The sequence below is a fragment of the Pezoporus wallicus genome, unplaced genomic scaffold (genome assembly GCF_028554395.1).
Source record: "Pezoporus wallicus isolate ANWC-B61680 ecotype Strahan unplaced genomic scaffold, APGP_CSIRO_Pwel_v1 scaffold_11491, whole genome shotgun sequence".
NCBI lineage: Eukaryota > Metazoa > Chordata > Aves > Psittaciformes > Psittacidae > Pezoporus > Pezoporus wallicus.
Genome location: NW_026642649.1, coordinates 8,633,874 through 8,653,669, shown reverse-complemented (window position 1 = coordinate 8,653,669; position 19,796 = coordinate 8,633,874). Strand labels below are relative to the sequence as shown.

General features: G+C 40.5%; 1 long non-coding RNA gene across 1 annotated transcript; it reads right to left on the bottom strand.

Annotated features, from left to right (window-relative positions):
• Window positions 1-6,813: 6,813 nt before the first annotated feature.
• LOC130611135 (uncharacterized) lies at window positions 6,814-19,570 on the bottom strand. The gene is made up of 3 exons (XR_008975169.1): window positions 18,936-19,570; window positions 18,240-18,368; window positions 6,814-7,850 (listed from the first exon to the last, which is right to left on the bottom strand). It is a non-coding gene; the product is annotated as an uncharacterized LOC130611135 (long non-coding RNA).
• Window positions 19,571-19,796: the final 226 nt, after the last annotated feature.

Sequence of the window (19,796 nt, the reverse complement as noted above, 5' to 3'; positions counted from 1 at the left end):
GGAGAAGAGAAGGCTCAGGGGGGACCTTACCATTCTCTACAGCTGCCTGACAGAAGGATGCAGCCAGGAGGAGGCTGGTCTCTGCTCCCAAGTGATGAGTGACAGGACAAAAGGAAACGGCCTCAACCTGCAGTAGGGAAAGTTTAGACTAGGATATTAGGAGAAATATCTTCCCCAAAGGGTGCTCAGGCATTGGAACAGCCTGCCCAGGGAAGTGGTGGAGTCACTGTCCCTGGAAGTGTTCAAAAAAGATGTAGATGAGGCTTTTAGTGATCTGGTTTAGTGCTGGATTTGGCAGTGCTGGGGGACCAGCTGAACTCAATCTCCAAGGTCTTTTCCAACCCAGTTGACTCTATAGTTCTGTGGTAGTTGATATTTCCAGTCAGCTGGGAGAGAAGAGGAGCCAACAAGTCAGCCTGCTACTCTGTCCACACTCAGGGATTCATACTCAGATCAACAGAATTTAAGTGACTCCAGTGTGGGGTTAGGATGGGCCATGTTTGTCCTGCATGATACCAAAAGTCTATAGTGGCTGCAGGTGCGTCTTGGGTCTGAATGGTGCAAGCACTAGGCCTCTGCTTTGGCCCTCTTGGATAAGGTGTCTTGCTACATATAAGAGATTATACTCTAAAAGCAGCTTGGGTCTACAAAGACTGACAAATTCAGAAGCATTGGAAGTGTTCATGTCTTGACAATGAGAGAAATTAGAGGAAAATATATTAAGGACATCAAGAGGTAACTGTCATTTAACACTACAGAAATCGAAAGTGGTTTGTTTCACTTTTGTCTCATTTGAAAGTTTTCTTCCCTCTCCACTGAGAACTTGAATTTCAAACACTATTAGGGACTTTGATACCATCCCAGCATCATTCTTTAAGCAGGTTAACCGGCATCAGGAAGCAGCAGCTTGCCCTCCCTCCCAAGAAGAGGCCATAGGGGGACTGCCATGCAGCTGGTTTGTGCTCTCCTCCTCTTAGCTGTCTCCTCTTCCATACTGTCTCTTTTTTTTTTTTCAGTTTTGCCAGGCACTTTCCTAGCACTGTGTAAAGCTATTAAACCTTCTCCAGGATAGCTTATTTTTCTTCAGTATCTGTCAGTGTCTCTGATTTCCTGGTTTTATTTGTTCTTGGGGAGTACCATCTGGTATAGGTAGTTGCTGATAAGGAGGAGTGGCTTCTTAGGCATGAGAACAGCCATACCCACTCAGAGGGAAGATCCATCCAAGCCAGGGCCCCATTACTGGATAGTGTTCATTTACAAGCCTTCCTCCTCTTTTTTGCTTCTCTTAACATACTGCTTTTTTTTTTTTCTGTAAATGCAAGAATATCCATATCTCTGCTCTCTTCATATCTGACAAGATGCTTTTTCCATCTCTGCCCGGCCTGGAGTTCCAGGCAGTCCTTTACCAGCCACAGCTGCAAAAAATTGCACCTTTTTCTGCTAATCACAGCAATGTGTGATTCATCACAACAACAGCATTACAGACAGAAGTCAGTCTTGAGAGAGCAGGCTGGCACTGGTATCCTTTAAATCCTTTCAAGATGCTCAAGGGTCTGCAAGGTACGGCAAACTGCCAGCCCACCCCACAGCTAGGCAAAGGGCAAACAAGTCAGATGTGCTTTCTCTCCCTTATCTCTGGCTTTCTTTCACTGCCCTGTCTCTCAGGTACAAACCTCTCATCCACAGTATAAAGCCCTTTTTAAGAGTCATCTCTACAGGAATAGTTTATGTTGATGCTGAAATGCGCTGATCTCTAAGGCAGGGCCTGAAACTATTTAATACTGTTTAGCAGAGCCTAACAAAGGTATCTAGTGGAAGAAGTTTCATAAAGGCAAAATGAGTAACTACCCAGCCTGGCATACTCTCCAACAATGAGCAGTACGGACACTGATGTACTTCTTTGAAGAAGTACTTTCACCTGCTTTTTACACTTCTGTGATAGGACATCGGTTGAATTTCCCTGTGAGGAGCTACCATCTAACAAACTAGCGACAGCTTTTTTCCTGTCAAAACGGAGGAAATTCCTCACTAAATATTAGGCCTGTTTTTCCAGGTAGCATATAAGATTCAGAAATATTTCTTTTCCTCTAGCTGGACCTCAAACCAAACCCCTGTTCTTTTCCTCGGCATGTATATGTCTACATCACTTTGCAAGGTCTGCAGAAGAACATACAGGGAGGCTATTCAAGAAAGACATCCCAAGAGCACTGATCTTGTGCTTTGATTACTGCTGTCTCCTCTGATTAGCTAAAAGGAGGGCAGGTGACCTCAACCCTAAGTAAGAAAATAAACAGGCAAGCAGATGTAGCTCCTGAGTGACAGATGAGGCTGTCTGACAGAGCAGGTTCCTGAATGATTTGCAGGAAAGGCTGAGGGAGTGTTCAGACTTTTTAACCTCCTCTGGTAACCAGCCAGCCAGTCATGCCTCTCACCTGATAATATTCACCATTAATTTTGCACAGACTTGATGACTGGTCTGTGTATGCAGAAACTGCCATTTACATATTTTATATATATTTATATATGTAAAAATTATTCTTATCAGATTCCAGTTAGCTTCCTCTTCTTTTAGGAAAACTATTCAGAGAAGCAGTCATTCATACAGAAGCAGCTTCTGTAGAGCATAGTTATGACTTGACTAGCACTGCACTTCAGCATGACTAAAACTGATCAGATGGGAAGAGCTGAAGGGTTATTAGCAGGGCAGCAGCTTTTATTTACTCAGAACATCTTCTGAGACTTGGCAAGGAAAGAAGAGGGAAGTCAGCATGAATTGCAAGGGGATTTAAATGGGATTTATACAACAGGGCTAAAGCCTGCAGGGTCTGCTGTGTTTCCCTAGGATGATCAATAGTCAGGTAAACAGCTGAGGCTAATTTATAGTAGCATTAGTTGCTTTTAGAACTTTTTTCCTTCTTTGAAATCACCCAATCTAGTTGGGACTGCAAGGTCTAGAGGTATTTAAGGATGTTGTCCAACAAAATGATAGGACCTGTCTCTAGAATTCACAGCATAATGTCCCTTCCCTAGACCAAAGACAAATTGGTCTGGTAATGCCAGACATCATCATCTAATGGTTTATTTTTTGTCCATTCCCTTTTGCCATCCTTCACCCAGAACAGGAGTCCTGTCTCTCTGCTTGACTGAAAAGTACTTTTGGTACTGTTCAAAAACTATGGCAGATCTCAGTAACTGGGAACGTGTATCTGAAGCCTTTTGACTGGAAAGTAGGTAGACTCAAAATTACCCAAGTACCTTCAGAGGTCCCTCTTGGTGACTTCTGAAACAAGCTGCTTGTAAAGTATGGGTATTTGTTCCTCCTGCTATTCCAATTTTATTGCTAAACTAGAACAGTCTGTACAAGACTGGCAGTCAGGTTTTGTGCAGTGTATAGATGTGAAGAATATTTTCTCCTTCTCTCCACAGGCTAACTTTATATTAAAATGAACCAGTGTTAAAAGTAACGAGTTGGGATGGTTCATTCTGGTACCTATTCCAGTATTTGTGCAGAATAATAAGGTTAGGAATGTTTAGCTAGCTCAGCTATCTGCCTGAATATCCCTAAGTACTTTATAATTGAAAAAAATGCAGGCATCAGTGGATAAATGGGATGCTTTATTATAGACATTATATCCTTGCAATTCCCCTGTGCCAACAATTCAAGTCCCCATAACCTCCTTAAAACCCAACCACCAATTTGAAAGGTACAATCATTCAGGGAAGAAAAAAAGACAAACAAACAAAAACCTACACACAGTCAGCACTACATGCAGGCAGACAGAATCTAACACACACACTCTTCGAGTCCAGGTCCTGGAACAGTTAATAGAGCCAACTTCACATTTGTTTCAACAAGTCCTGAGGAGATGATAATACATTAAAAGAAAAAAAGAAAAAGAAAAAAAAAGTAGTATTAAGTGCAACCTATTTCTGTAGTGGTGTAGAGCAGACTGGAGATAAACCTTATGGATTGTATCGAGACACACAGTAAAGCAGAAGAAAATGATGGTAGAATAATCCTGTGGCTCACTAGGCAAGACACTGCATTCAGAAGAGCCGAGTTTTAATCCATGCTGTACTACTGACATGGGTAGACAGAATCAAACCACACAGATCTATATCGTCAAGTATGGATCAATTTAGGAACTAACTTATCTTGGAGAGATCTGGTTTGTAGCATTCTACGCCTTTGTTTCCTCATCTGTACAACAGCATCAATGAAGTATACCCATACTTTTAAATCAACCTGAGATCAACAGCCAAATACAAATAAATCTGTATTACTAATGAATGGACAGATGGCATTTGTTTATCAAGCTATTCTATACAAATTGAGAAGATTTATTTTGCTAATGAACAATATTCTGTCATGAAGATGAATGCAGGATAAACTTTGGAAAGAGATTGTGTATTGAAGTGATAACTTTTAGAAATAAAGAATTTTTACTTAAGCAGCTGCTATCAACTCACTATGGACAAATTCAAACAGAGATTGTGCAGTCTAATAGCTATGACTGTATTCTTTGTGGAGTGAGGAGACTATGCAGATGGCAGAGATGCTAGGCAAGCTGTTTGACCAACCTGGTTAGGAGTTTCTGAGAGGCCTTCACTGTGGTGTCCTGGCAGCACAAGAAGAGTTAAGAAGTAGGAACAATCCCATGAGATGCTGCATTCTGTTCTGCCTGGAAAGATTGTCTTTTTTGGTCTGGAACTCTCATTGTCTTCGCAGTGTGGGACAGCCAGTATGGAGAATCACTCCACATTTTCCTCTCAGGACCATGTCTTCAGCACAGTCTAATATAAGTGCATTCCACAGCACCAAATAAATACATGGATTTTTAGTTCTTGATGTCTCTATCCTGAGCCTTGCTAACTGCACTATTCCTCAAGCATAGCCCTCTCAGTAGGTGGCACGAGGAGGCAGCATTTGGGAAGTGAATATCGTTTAACTGGATGTGAGAGCAGATGGGATGGCATGGGCTGCTGAGGTGTGAGGAATGCTTTCCTGCATCTCTCGCCATGTCCATATGCCACTGTGTTCTGAGTGAGAGAAAGTAAGTTGCAGTAGCTTTTTACATGGTGGTCTATCAGGTTCTCACCCCTGCCCCAGGGGAATGAAGTGGTCTTGTACAACTGCAGAGGGCAGCCTTTACCTGCAGTCATTTGAGCAAGCAGGGCAGTCAACATGAACCTAAGGTAGTGGAGATCAGAAGGTGAATAGTGTCTCAGGGTAAGAACAGGTCTAGGTCCTGCTCACAAATCACTGGTGTCTTGACTGAGCTAAGTTTGGCCAAGGCCCATATAACATTCGCTGTGGTGATGACCCCAAGGGTGATGGAAAGTGGGGCTATTGACAGCTGACAGTTACAGCTGTAATGACCTCTGCAAGCCACTGCTCTAACTCATCAAAGTAAAGATAGAAATGTTGAGGCCTGCAAGGACCTAAATCAGTCAGGGGTAGTATCACTGTGATGGGAGCCACTTTGAGGAATCTCTGGGATGGAAACGATGGAGGCATGGAGGGCCTGCTTCAGTGTCTTTGTTAGGTTCTGTTGAAGTGGCAGCAGCACTGCCTGATGAGCCCTCTAAAAAGCAGCAATAGAGAAAAGATAATGGCTGCTATTCTGTCCCATTAATATGAACAAAGCTGCCTGAGCCTGCCCTCAACTCAAATGCTAACTCTGTTACTGCTTGCTAATTCTGTCTTTGGGTCCCAGGTGAAGAGAAAAGAACGTCCTGCTGGGAGAGAGGGCAGCCCTCATGTTATCTGCTTGAATTGCTACTTGAGGAAAACAAGCTTCTCTCTCGCCCACAACCTTTCCAACTAGTGCATGCAAAGACACTCAGCTAGCTGGAGATGCCTGCCAGTAATGCTTCTTTAACTGAAAGAAAAATTCCGGACAGACCCTATGGAATAACAAAACACCTACAGTGAAGAGCATCATGCAGGGCACAGTACATCATCTCTTCATGTGCATTAGATGCTACTACTTGTGGACATACATACAAATATGCTCATAGATAAATGTATTGCGTCTTCTTTTACTTTAGTTGCTTAAGTTAGCTGCAGGCTGACATATGATAGAGTTCACGTTTAAATCTTCAGAGTAAAACACTTTGAAAGCAAACCTATTAAGGTTAATAGAATGAACTTACAATGCCCATGGTTAAGACGGAGGAGGGAGTGAGACACTTGGTAAATTGTTCACCAAATAGCCTGTCACCTCTCGGTCTGCAGCTGCAGGCCTGCCAATGGATCATTCGATTATCCTTAATGAGCTTAATTTTAAAGTGGTATGCACATCAAATGTAAAATATCGATGTCAGTTTTGTTATCTGTGATCCTGCATCTACCTTAAATACGTTAATAAAGACTATATGCAGTCTAAGAAAGTGCAAAGGCGTTATACATACAGCGTTTGCTTTAAAATGTCTGAAATTTAAACCAAAAAGTGGTTCTGTTCATTAAGCTCTCTATGCACAAGACCCAGTACACAATGTACAAATGTGCACAGAAATTTCTAGAAAATGTATTTACAATTGAACAAACCTACCAAGTTGTGGTTTGTTTTTTTTGGAGGGATGGAGGGGAGTATCTACTCCATGAGAAAGCAGATAGCCAGTTACTTAAGGCTCACGGTCAGGTTTTTGAAGTGCCTAAAATGCAGATTAGCACCTATGAGATTTTTGCTGTAGTTGGTTGCATTCTTCTTTTGGTACTTTGTCACCTTAGAAAATCTGTCTCCTATGTCTTCAGACAGACTGCCACATCCAGCTGGGCTGCTCATGCATTTGATGAAACATGCAGCAAACCTCTACCTCTGCAGATCCTCTGCTTTTCCTTGCCTGCCCTTTACAAAACTATGTTGACTATGCCACAATACCTGTCACATTTGCCTGACACCATTTCAGATGTTTGAATTCCCTCGGCCATGGCTGAAGTTACTCCCTCCCCAACAGTGCCAAGTCATGCCCAGGCTTCCACTGCAGGAATATTCTATCAGGGACATTACTAATAGGTTTCTCACCATGATATCCAAATACCAATGAGGAAGATGTTTCAAATTGAGATTCAATATGTATCAGCCCAGTCATGGGGGTATAATCACTAAAGATCACTAAAGCACCGTTATTATTCACATTCCAAGGTTCTGCCTATGAACCGTAAAGGACAGACAGGAGATTGACAGCACAGCTGGAAAAAAGGAAGAGATGGGTAAAGCTGCTAGCACAGAGCTCAAGAGAGGTTTCTCTGTATAGCAAAAGTGGCAGTGGAACAGAAGCAGGAAGGGAAAACCAAGATTAATAGCAAGCTTTGGCAGCCTCGCAATAGCAGAAGTACCAAACAATAGTGTAATTCCCGTGAACTTAGTTGTAGGTTGCCGTTAGCACATGTTCATTTGTAAACCAAAGCACTCCTTGTGGAAGCATGACATGTACTTTTGCCTGGCTTGTTAATTTCACCTGTGAAATCTGTTCTGTAGACTGGGATAAATTCACAAACGTAACCAAGGTCTTAAATCAGTATATTTTAGAACACCAATTTGTACTGGCTTAATTAGCACTGGGACATGCTACCTGACAGTTTTTATTTCAACTAGTGCAATTTGGTATTTAGGCAATTCCTCTAGCCCAATGCTCCAAAGTATTTAAGCTTTAAAAGGCTTAAAATTAATACTTTACCTGAACATCACTACTGATCAGGATCTCTATACTTTGTGTGTTTCCTTTATTTTTTCTCTTGTTTTCATATTTGTTTCCTCATTCCTTTCTTTTCCTCCTTGTTGCTCCCCTAAGTTTTTATTCCCTTCTGTTGAGTTCTGACCTTGTCTTCCCATGGGTCTTTCTACCTGAAATAATGGAGCAAAATGACTTTAGCAAAGCTGATTAATATTATTTCCTGCCTTGGCAAGAAGAGGAGAAGGGAATACTCTTGCAAATATCACCTACTTAAGATGCTAAGCCAAATAAATCTGTGTTACACTTGAGGCTATACACTGCAAGTGGTGTATCCCAAGAAAAGCTTAACTTCTTTGCAGGGAGGAAGAAATTGCTGACTCTTGCTGAAACTCTTTCCTAAAGATCTTTAATCCGGGATATGACTCCTGGCCCAGCTCAATATCATTTTAATGCAGGCCACAATTACAAAAGGTGCACCCTTTCTGTCCCCTTGCACCCCATTTCCCTCATGTAGTTATACTCAGGCTTTTACTCCATATCTGTTATTTTAGGGTGTATCTGTCACTGGAGCAATGACCTTAAAGCTGCGCTAAAGAATAAGTTGAGGGGCTGTTAAAGCATTCTCAAATTTGTTGCTAGCTATGAATAATGTTTTTGTTTTTGCCAGCTGCATCATTAGAGAAACTGATTTCATCATGTAGTAGATTTGTATGCCCCAAGTAGAGGAATTGGTTACACAAGAATATTTTATCAGGCTTGTAGGCCAGTTTTAATTAGAGGTAAACTTTACTTCAGCAGTGATGCTCTGAGATTTAAGACCAAAACAAAACTGAAACCCCCTCAGTTCTATGGAATTAGAGAGTAAAGATACAGTATTGGGTTGTTTACTTCATTCTCACTATGGAATATGTTTTACCACTCCTACTGTAACGTAAAATATTTACTCTGACCATTAAGGCAATGAAAGCATGGAAAATGTGAGGAAGAAGTAAATATCATGAGTATAGTAAATAACACACACACAACCAAAAGGCAGACAACAAACCATAATAAGTCATTACATTCTTTAGTGCCTATGGTAATTTAAAAGCATCCTGTATTCTGGAATACAAGCTTGCCATCACAGCATAATATGTTGACTCAATAGCAAATCAAATCAAGAGAGAAAACACTTCAGAAAGTCTCCGTCGTTACTCAGACACTGTATTTGTAGAGTATGTGAACAAGAAACAAGCCCAGTGCTATTTCTTCATAGGTTAAAATGATGTTTTAGTCTGGTTTGCAAAGGAAAAGATGCTTTTCAAGATTCTGTGAAGTAAATCAGGAGGATCTGTACACATGAAATCATGTGGAAAGGTGAGAAAATAAGAGAATTTGGGCCCCTGGTAATCGCTGAATTTGCAGCTCAGTTTCCATCAATGTTGACAGAGAAATGGGTAAGTTTCTTCAAGTTTCATGATAAAAGCCATGACGAGGGAAGGAAAATTCAGATTGATATGTTGTAAGCCACTGGGGAATCTGCCTGGGAGAGCTCACTTTCTAAATTTCACAGTATGGGAGGCAAGATTTATTAAGAATTTACAATGTCTCATCACCCATTGCCTGTACATGAGGATTTTAGCACCCCATTCAAGTAAGGGAGAATCAAGTTTGGGTTTGAAAGGCAGGGGCCTAGTAAATTAAAGCTTTGATGAGGAATATCAAGGAATAGGGAAAGACAAGTTTACCCTTGATATGGATAATATCTGGCTTTTGCTAATTGGAGAGCAAGGCACTAAGCTTTGTGGTGCAGCTTGTTAGAACCAGAGCATGTTTTAACTAACTAGAAGGAATTAGAACTGCTTCAGCACTTAGTCAAGATATGTTGCAAGACTGGTCTCTTTACCGTATTTGGTATGTACCATAAAACAAAATAACTCACAGTTTTGGTACCATAAGTACAAATGCAGCTATGTTAATTCAGCACCAAATTTACTGTTGGGTTATTTTGTTAGCATCAATATCTTGTTATGGGCAAAAGAAAGCACACTATCCATTGAGATAAGAATTCATTGTTACTCTTTTAGCTGTCCAATGGTCCCTAATTATCTCAGTAACAGAGAAAAACCTCATTGACGGTGCAGCTACATTTTTTAGACAAAACAGCCAATACCAATCCTGTTCTCTGGTGTTATGTTCACTGTTTAGGTGCAGCATTAGGGTCCTAAGGTTGACCATTTCAGTCTCCCTCATCTCATGCTGGTGGCGGTAGAGTTACAACACACCACTGTCATTCTGAAGTCCTTGCTGGGAGGACCTTAATGGTGGGATTTTCCTCCTTCTTCAGTCTTGGGTCTACGTGGGACTAATTGTTAATTTTCTCATCCCAATCTCATTCCTCTTCATCACATCCCAGCCAAACTTTGAAAGCTGCACACAGCCTCACTTAATCAAAGCACTGCTGTTGAGTACACAAGGATAGTGGGGTCTGTCTGTGCTTTTCTGACCATGAGACTCACTGAGCTAAAGCCTATCCATCTTAGGCACCAGTCAGGTAACTGCTGGAAGGTGTTAACCAAGCTACAAGCTCAGGCCAAGACAAACCCCGTCAATCCCGAGACTCTATATTGTCAGGTTGACATAAAGCTGTAGCCTCTTATTAGTGCTGGCAAAATATCATGTTCCCTGTCCTGAAATGGCTCATATCATTTTTACCAGGCTACAGTTTATGCCATATATAATTAATTAATGTATAAATCAGCCAGTAGGATGATAAGACGGCTGTTAAAGAATGGCTGTTTGGAGCTGTTCCCCAAGGTGATATCACAATGGCTGTCATTCACATTATCTCTGCAATGCAGCGGGTAGGATGCTCAGGAAGTCTGCTGCTTGTTACAACTGACTTTGATTTTAAAAACAAAGCTCAGAAAGTCATAATTTGCCTCTTTTTTTCTTTTTTTCCCCATTTCTTTTCTATTGCAAACACAGCTCCCTTCAGTGACCTCATCTGCAACTCTATGGAGGGATGAACGTAACAAATCTAACAAACTAGCAAAAAATGAATGACAGGAATGAAAACTTCAATAAACTGTCAGTTTAATGAAGTAGAAGATCTGGTTTCATTAGTTCCAAGGTTCACAAGACTGTTTAATGTGTAGCGCCTCAGGCTGGATAAAATTTGCTCAGAGCCTCTCCTATAGTGGTTACACAAATTAAGATCCTTAAAAGAGTGCTGATGATGGAAGGCAGCTCATAGAGGGCTGCAATGTGCAAAATACAGTAAGTAAAGAGCTCCATCATAATATGGCACTGACAACTCTTGTACTGGATTACTATATAATAAATCTGATGCTGTTTTGCCCACCTCTTTCAGTAGTTAAAAAGAAACCAAACCTCCAAATGAGTCCACCTCAACACAAAGGGGTGCCGTAGCTGTCAATCCAGTGGGACTGCAGCCTTTCCCAAAGAACTTAGATCTCAGTCTTTTCAGTCCTGATCTTCCAACTGAGAGCACAGTATTGCTTTTCTTTTTGGGTGTCTGATGATGAGAAGAAAAATCAGAATGTATGTAGAGCAAGTATTAACAGTACCATGCAGCAGGAACTCTACCAGCGCTGCAGGAGCAGAAAACATTTCTTTGCCTATCCAGCAGGAGCTCTAAGACACCTTCTAAGCACCAATCCCATTATCTAAAGTGAACAGGTAAGTTAGAAAGAGAGAAAGACAACTAACCAGAAAAAAAGTGGGTTGAAGCATTTCATATTCTCACACAAACTTTTATGCTTTAACTACTACTTTAGAAATCAAATGAGCAGGACATGATTGGTGGATAGACCTCCCACTTAGTCGAGGACTGGGGGTGTTTGATTCATGTGGAGAAAAGGGTGAAAAGCACTGTGTAAGCCTCCTGAGTACAGAAGAAATGCATACAGGAAACAGAATACTGGGGGTTTTTTTTGTGTTTTAAAGGTACTTGCACTAGGAAGTCTGATCTCACAGCTATTCATCTTCTCAAATGACAGTATTAGAACATCTTTTCCCCCTCCACCCTCCTTCCCATCCATTCACTTTACATTTTTCCACAGTCAGAAGCTATACAACTGTCCAAATCCGTACAACACCATGTGTTGCTCTTTCCTTTGCTTTGGCTTATAGCCAACACCCTGATTATTTTGGATAGAGCCATTCATACCACCATTGCTCCTGAGAATAAATGATAATCACTGCTCATTTGTCTCCCACTACTGAAGCTGTGTAACTTGGACCATGGCACCATTCAAGTGAAGACAAATTTTGGCAGCTCCTCCTTATTATTCATTTCCACAGTGACTTCTCATCAGCAAGTGGTGTCCACACAGTGATGAAAAGTGGGCTTAAATTTGGAATTTTATTAGTGTTTACTTACAAATGCTAATGCCATTGCCAAAGACTATTGGGAAGGTATTAATCCTCCTAATATCTTTCAAAACCTGTTTAGTCTATAGTGAACAGATCATGAACCAGATTCTAAGCTCAGTCATTATTTAAAACAAGCTCAGTTTAGTCAACTTTCAATTTCCAGCAGTAACCAAACTGAATTCAAACCCTTCATGAAGCCTGTACTCAAAGTTTGATTCAGAAGATGGCCTGGCTGGTGCAGTAACACTGAAAGCTCCTACTTGGGTGCTCAGCTGGAGACTGTGCTCTAATGAGTTAATGAATTGTTAAGAGCTTTAGATAAAATACTAACAGCTTAAAGAAAGAAACAAATGTATGTGTTAAAGGATTTTCAACAACCTATTTAATATAAATAACTTCCCTCAGTCCTCTCTTTACCCCTGTTAATCATTTGTGTCTGGCTTTATTGCACTACCTCTTCTCTCAGCAACCACCATAGCTCCCTTCTCACCAAGAGAAAGACAAATAGTTTCAAAAAGAGCTTTGTGTATGAATTTCCAAAATCCAATGCCCTTTTTTTTTTTCCTTTGTTCATAAGGAATTTGAAGTTACTTATCCAGTGTTTTCAAAGCCAGGCTTCCTGGGCTTCCAAACCTAGGGAGCTGCTGATGCAGGAAGAGATGGTGCAAGCGGCATTTCTGAAAGTGATTACTTCTGAGAGAAACTAAGGCCAGTTCTTCAAGAAGGAAGTCAAAAAAGTGAATAAACAGAGAAAGGAAAAAAGAGAAAAATGAAAAAGGAGTAGATCTAGTCCTTCCTTTCACACTTAAAATAATTGGCAGGCCCTCAAATCAGCATCATGAATCAGAGTTCTCTGTTACCATGAGAGTAGCGGGAGCAAGAAAGCATACAGCAATTTGGAATTTGTTAAAACTGGTAAACCTTCTCATTCAAATCCATGCAAACAGTTCCACCAAGTCCCCAGTCAACTACCTCTCTTCAAAACGCATCTCCCTTGTCGCAGAAGAACAGCAAACACTGAGAGCTTTGCCAAGCACCAGCTGAACTTTAGCGAGTAATGATCTCTCATGCTGAATGGTCTACATGCAAAATATTCCAATACCATGAAAAGGACTGGTAACTTGCCTACATGTTATTTTATTTACCATTAAAAGAAAGCCACATCCAGAAGATACGCTGAGTTACTTTGCTACTTGATATTAGATGTAAAGAAACAAAAGCAACAAACCAAAGTATTAGATAAAAAATTGGCAAAAATTAGATTAACTGCATGCAGAATAAAGTTATTAGATCTGAAGTCCCTGGCCATAAGGAATAATAATGTTGCATTTTTCAAAAGTGACAGTAGAAGTGCCTAACAGCCGTAATCCCTCTTCTCTATCTTATCAAAGAGCTGGTGCTTACAACAATATATATTCTCTACTGTATTCTGTACTTCTCATCCCTGACTCAGAATGAGGAGAAAGCCCTTATAGTCCTGAACCGCTATCGTCACCTAAATCTGAAGTACTCTTCGAGGCAGAGTGTTAATTCTTCTGCAGAGCATAGAGATAGATGCAAATAACAAATTATGGATTGCTAAATAAGCAATGCCTAAATGGTCTCTAAAATGAAAACTCTCCCATACTTTAAGAAATAATCTATTTTTACCACTTCTACTGCTACAGTTAACTAGAAATCAAATTAATGCAATGCTACTACTTCAGAAAAAGGAAATGCACTCTGATGGATTTAGCTGGATATTAACAATCGCAACACCAGAGTTCTTTCATGTAAAGTTCCCACCTAAAGCCACACAACAGTTCTGGTCAGAGCTTCTTGCCTCTACAAAAAATCAAAACCAAACCACAAACAAACAGTATCTCCCCCTTCCCAACAAACAAACAAAACCACAAAAGGACATTCCGAGAGGCCTTGGAAACTTCATTAACACTTCGAAGAATCAAGGTGGAAGGTGTTGCAGTCTGTAAGGATTTGCTACATTCTGAATAGTCTGTGGAGAAATAAGACCTCTAATTATATAAGCCACAATGTACAGTGCTGCATATACGTGATCATAATTACCTTTAACCTACTTGAGATTTTAAATCCAAGATGCTGGCCTAGCAGACCTTTGTTATTAGGCGCTAGCAGAAGATTTATGCTTTAATACACTTGCAGGCATTTTTCTTCTAAACTGTTCTCAATGAAATTTTTGCAATATATTTTCTGAGAGAAGTGACTTTATTCCAAGGTGGGAGCAGGCACAGCAGAGAGCCATCTAACATCACAAGCAGCAGCCTTCAGTGCAGCCAGCAAGCTGAAACAACATGCCCTGAAGTTACACGGGGTTTGTATAGCAAAGGCTGTGAAGTTGCCTTGTGAGAGCGCTCCACAGCCTTTTTTATCCAAATAAAGGTGGCTGTGTAGAAAAGCATATGCTAGAAAAAGTCAGGTTTGCCTATTTTTGCAATGTCATGCATCGGTAAAGAGATATCTAACCATAAACCCAGAGCATGTTATGAGTGAGTAGCAGCTATACTTGTTACTGTTCCTGCCTTTGAAATTTGTTCTTCAGAGTAAAGACAAAGTTCATTAAATCTTTGCCAAGCTACAAAAGCTTGCCAATTAAAGTCCACATGGAAATATTATGAGAGGAACAGTTATCATAATGACAGATGGACTGTACATAACAGATAGCAATTTAGTTCTTCAAGGATAATTACAAAAGTTGTTGGAAAATAATCAGGCCAGCCAGGAAGATAGAAGGCAGCGGTACAAATACTAGAGTTCATTAGGAAGTGCAGCCAAAAACGAAAGCTGAGGTTGAACTGGGCATACTGGAAGAAGTTGTGTAAGATGCATCATTGCTTTCTGATGGAACCACTCAAAAGTGGGCATGCAAGTGTTTGGAAAAGGATCGTCTGAGCACAATTATAATGGCTGGCTATTGATGTACCTCTGTTAAGGGATATTACAGCGGTTTGTCCCAGGTCCCAGTCACTGTTTGCAGGGGTGCCAAGAATGACAAAACAGAGAACGTGGTTATTACATTTTCTGGTGAGCTCAAGGTGGATGTAGCTGCAAGCACAGTAGAGATTGGGACAGAATTAGGAAAAAAAACCCTATGGCACTTATATGACAAGAGGTACAAGGTACAGTACTTCTGTACAGTATCTTCAACTGTATCTGTAACAGTTGAACAGTTTCACCCATAAGACAGGAAGTTATATGCTTAACCGTGGAAAAAAATATCAGGGTATTAGAGTAGACTTTAAAGAGGTGGATTGATAACGGTCTCCCATTACAAATAAGGTAGGCATCACCCTGGGACATGCAAATGGGAATGCTGCCTGTTCAGCATATGGGCATATTTTCACATCATTTAGAAACTGAGATAGATGGTCTTGACTAGACTTTTCTGGGCAGTTTTGAGTACGTTTGTTAATAAATATGGGAAACAGCTGGGTGTAACAACAGCCTAGGACATATATCTGAGTAAGTGAGGGGTGCAAAGGCTAGAGCAAAGAATGCTTAGAGTTGGCACGATAACTATTCAAATATGTAGTAGACTGTTGCAAACAGGAGAAGCATGTCCTGCTACTCCTTCTCCACAACGAATAGGACAAGAAACAATGGATTTAAACAGCAGCAAGTAAGATTTGTAGTAGCTATTAGGAAAACAAATAATGATGGCTGAACAGTGTAATACACTGCCAGGCAAGAATGGGGATCCTTCATCAATGGGAGTTTTTAAGAGCAAGTTGTCTTGCTAAAAAGAAGTTAATGCACAACTAATACAGCCTTGGGAGGTGACAGAGTTTGCTTTCCTTGATTTTATCCTTTTTTTGTGCATACTCATATCATGCACCCTATGCATTGTATCCTACTTATGTGCACACACATAACATGCATCCTATGCATATTAATGTTTCAAAAACAAATTTGGTGAAATCTCAGCAAATTAATTTAATCACATCAAGATCCTCTTCTGCTCTTTTGACTCTTCCTCTACTGCTTACTCACTTTCCATATCTCTTGGAACTCAATAGTATTTCTGGCTTCATCTTTTTCATTCCCAATTTCCCTTTTCCTTCCTTACAAACCAGCAATTTTCCCTCTGAAAATGTCAGCTGCCAGGACCATGCACAGAAATTAGAGACTAATAATTCGTGACCTGGAAGAACGAAGGGTAGGAACACAGGATGCGTTTTGCCCTGTTTATTCTATCCTTCAAGTCACAATTTTTAATGTTCAGTAATGTTTCTAAAAAGTCATTTCCAGCTGTGAATTCCTCTGCTTTCCTGTCCTTCAACACTCAGAAGTTCCTGTCACTTTATGACAAGTCTGATCAGAAGCTGCTGCCCCTCTGCTGCCCCCGTCTTGCAGTTCTCCTGCCAAACTAAACCCTTTTGGGCTGCTCCACTTCTTTGCTCCTCTGTGGTAACTTTGATCACCTTGGGCTCTTACTACAGTGGGGAGATACACAGAGGCATTTCCAGAGGACAAGTAAGCCTAACTGTGGCTCAGATCTGCCCTCTGGAAATCCTTCCTTGACTACAGAGCAAGCCTAGGGCTTAGACTGTGAACTTGCGTCTGGGAAGTACCGTACCCTGAAGGAAAATACATTGAACTGCCCTCAGAAACCTTCTTTTCAAAACAGAAAGTTCTCCCCTGAGGTAGGGACACCCTCATACTGTCACTTAGCTGGCATGTGCTAGGTGCTACAGGGAGAAAGGGGACATTCAGATGTTAGAGAATGTCTACCCTTATGGACAGCTCCTACAAATAACTTAGATACTGAAAAAAGTACAGCCTCTAATCACAGAATGGTTTGGGTTGGAAAGGACCTTAAGCTCATCCAGTTCCAATACCCTGCCATGGGCAGGGGCACCTCACCCTAGACCTAATGAAGGCCTTCTAATCAGAACTTTGTCCTCACAGGTGACAAGGCCCTGATGAGGGAACTGAGGAGCAGCTGACAGATGGTGTTGCCTGAAGGACAGCAGAAACTAAATGGGACTACCAAGCTGTGGAGCTTGGAGCCCTGGAAAAAGCCTACAGTGATGCAAAATGTTAAGTACCTTCTCAGTAGAGAGCAAGCATTTAATAATATGGGAACATCTGATAGCCCAATAAACAGATAAATAAGACAAGCAGTTATAGACTACATGGATTTCTGGTGACATGATTAATCATGAGAGCACAGCTTATCTGGATAAGGACATGACTAGCATCTTCATTTTATTTGTTTGTAATTTATAGTGTCTGCATTATAAAACACAACTCTCAACAACACATCCTAACAGGATTTTTCTGTTCAATTTTTAGGGCAGAGCTGTATCAAACAAAAAAATGCAACTGCCAATTATTTTTTCCCTGCAAGAAGATGCTTTAATCGCTCAGATTCTGTCTCCTTGGTGGCTCAGTTGAATAGTTTACCTTTTTGAAGGAAAAACCATACATAAAGTAGAGCCCCTCATTGTGATGCTGTGTTTCCGAATGACACTTTCAGAGACAAACAATAAATAATTCTTGGGGCTTTTCTTACCCTTTATTAAAAGAAGAACTGAAAGCACATTCAGCAGGAGATTTCCATTTCTCATTAAGCAGTTCAAGCTACACTTGGATGAGAACTTTCTGAAGATTTCCCATCTGCTGTTGCACTACCAGTTGTGACAACTCCAAAAATAAGCACGGTGGTGGGTTTTTACGACTGCATCACCTCTCCTACTGTTCAGTGACTGTGGCAATATACCGGTAACAAATCACAGTAGCCAGAATTATCTGTTTGCGTTGAAAGTGGTTGCAGTGTCTACATCACCGTATGAATATAAACGCTAGTTACAGTTGAGGCAGGAATTATTCACTTTAACAGGAGCTTTGAAGTTTTATTTTTAAAATTCCCTTTAAAATCACCTATAAAAATGAAAAGTAATTTTTGAGTCATAAAATTTTCATGTCATCAATGAAAATTAGGTTGGCACAAAAAGACTTACAGATTAAACCATCAATAATTGTGACAGCTAGAAAAATGTAATCAAATCTTTCTTCAAAAGACTAAACCACTCTAATCTCCCCACCTTGTTTCGACTGTTTTCTCAGCTGGTCATCAGTTTTCTGTTGAAGATATTTGCCTGAATTTTTCATTTTTCCATGACAAAAATAACATAAATAAATCAGAGCTAAGCCCAAGTTCCTACCTCTGGCAAGAATTGTGTTTCATGTTGAGAAAAGAAAGCTCTCTTGCCACCAAGCGTGACAGATGACACACTGGTCTCACAGCAGAAGAGACTCTGCCCTGCTTCCCATCAAAACACACCCCAACATCCCTAATTTTGAAACACGGAAATAAAAATAGTTAAAAAAGAACCCAACAGAAGCAAAGTCTCTTGCTACTGACATTGCTATCTCCCAAAGCTATCAAGAACCTTATATACCTCAGAGTCAGATTTACAAAGTGATAATGATGCACTTTCCCCACTCTCCTAGTTACTGGTCACTACATCCGCTGGTGAAATTCTATCAAGGACCCAAAACTATTTTGAGTCCTTGGAAGGTTTCGCAGTGGACTACGTATCACATGGCATTTTGATATACATTGATTTGGAAATGGAATCTATTGAGGAGATAGATAGAAGAGTATTTTATGCACCCAACAAATATATATACACATGCACACACATATGTACTACAGTACTAAAATCAAAGAAAAGTGAGCTGCTGATATCTTTGAATAGAGTTGCTTTTGTGTATAGGAAGATATATCTGCAGACTTAAGAGTTACAAATTCAGTGTTTAGACAGTTTTCAACACTCAGGTTCATGGGTAATTTTTTTCTTGCTTTATGACTTGCATTCATTCATGTATTTGGCAGCAGTTTTAAGGTCAGGAATTACCTGGATCTTTGAATTTTGTAGCTTACTCTTCCAAGGTGCTGAAAAGACATGGAAGCCATTATTTACCCATCTCTTGCATTCCCAGTAGATCCTCTTCAGCCGTAGCATTCTCCAAATGTGCAAATACTGAATTCATGAATCGTGTATTGATATAAATTATTGAAATCACAAATGACTACATTTGTACCTTCCTCTGCTGCAATATTTATAAATGGGATTTGTGTGCTATAGCACGTGTGCAAGGGTGTGCATTTCTCTGGTGAGCTCTCTGCTACCTCTGAATTTTAGGCAAGGCCAGTAACCCACTCTTCCTTTTCCTACCCATGTTTTTGTTTGTACTCTTTTGAAATCCTGATTAAAGTGCAACATACCCGACACACAACAGCTCTAAAGGAGATTCACGGTTTGAAAACATCCACTTCAGGTCACTGCTGTTTCAAAAACCACCTAGGTTGTTTTTTTCTGTCTTTCAGATACTCTTTGTGGTCACCACGGAGCATCTGCTGATCGCATTAAAAAGCACACAAACATGTACTTCATCACCCTTTTGTGAATCTCAGGAGAGGGGTGAATGCCTGAATGGAACTGGCTGATGATTATTTCTCCAAAGCCTCATCTCCAGGGGACAGCAATAGTAGGCCAGCAGGAGAAAGCTGCTGTTGTAAGGGTTTGTAGGTCATTCATTACCCATACTTGAAAATCTGGCCAAGTTCTTGTAGAGTTAATGCCTTTAGATGTTATCCTGTCTGGAGCATAAGGTAATATTTGTTTTGTGCTATTCACAAAGCTAATGGGAACTTTAAACGGCATACATGCCATTAGGCTATGGTGCTGTACATAAAGGATGAGAGGGAATACATA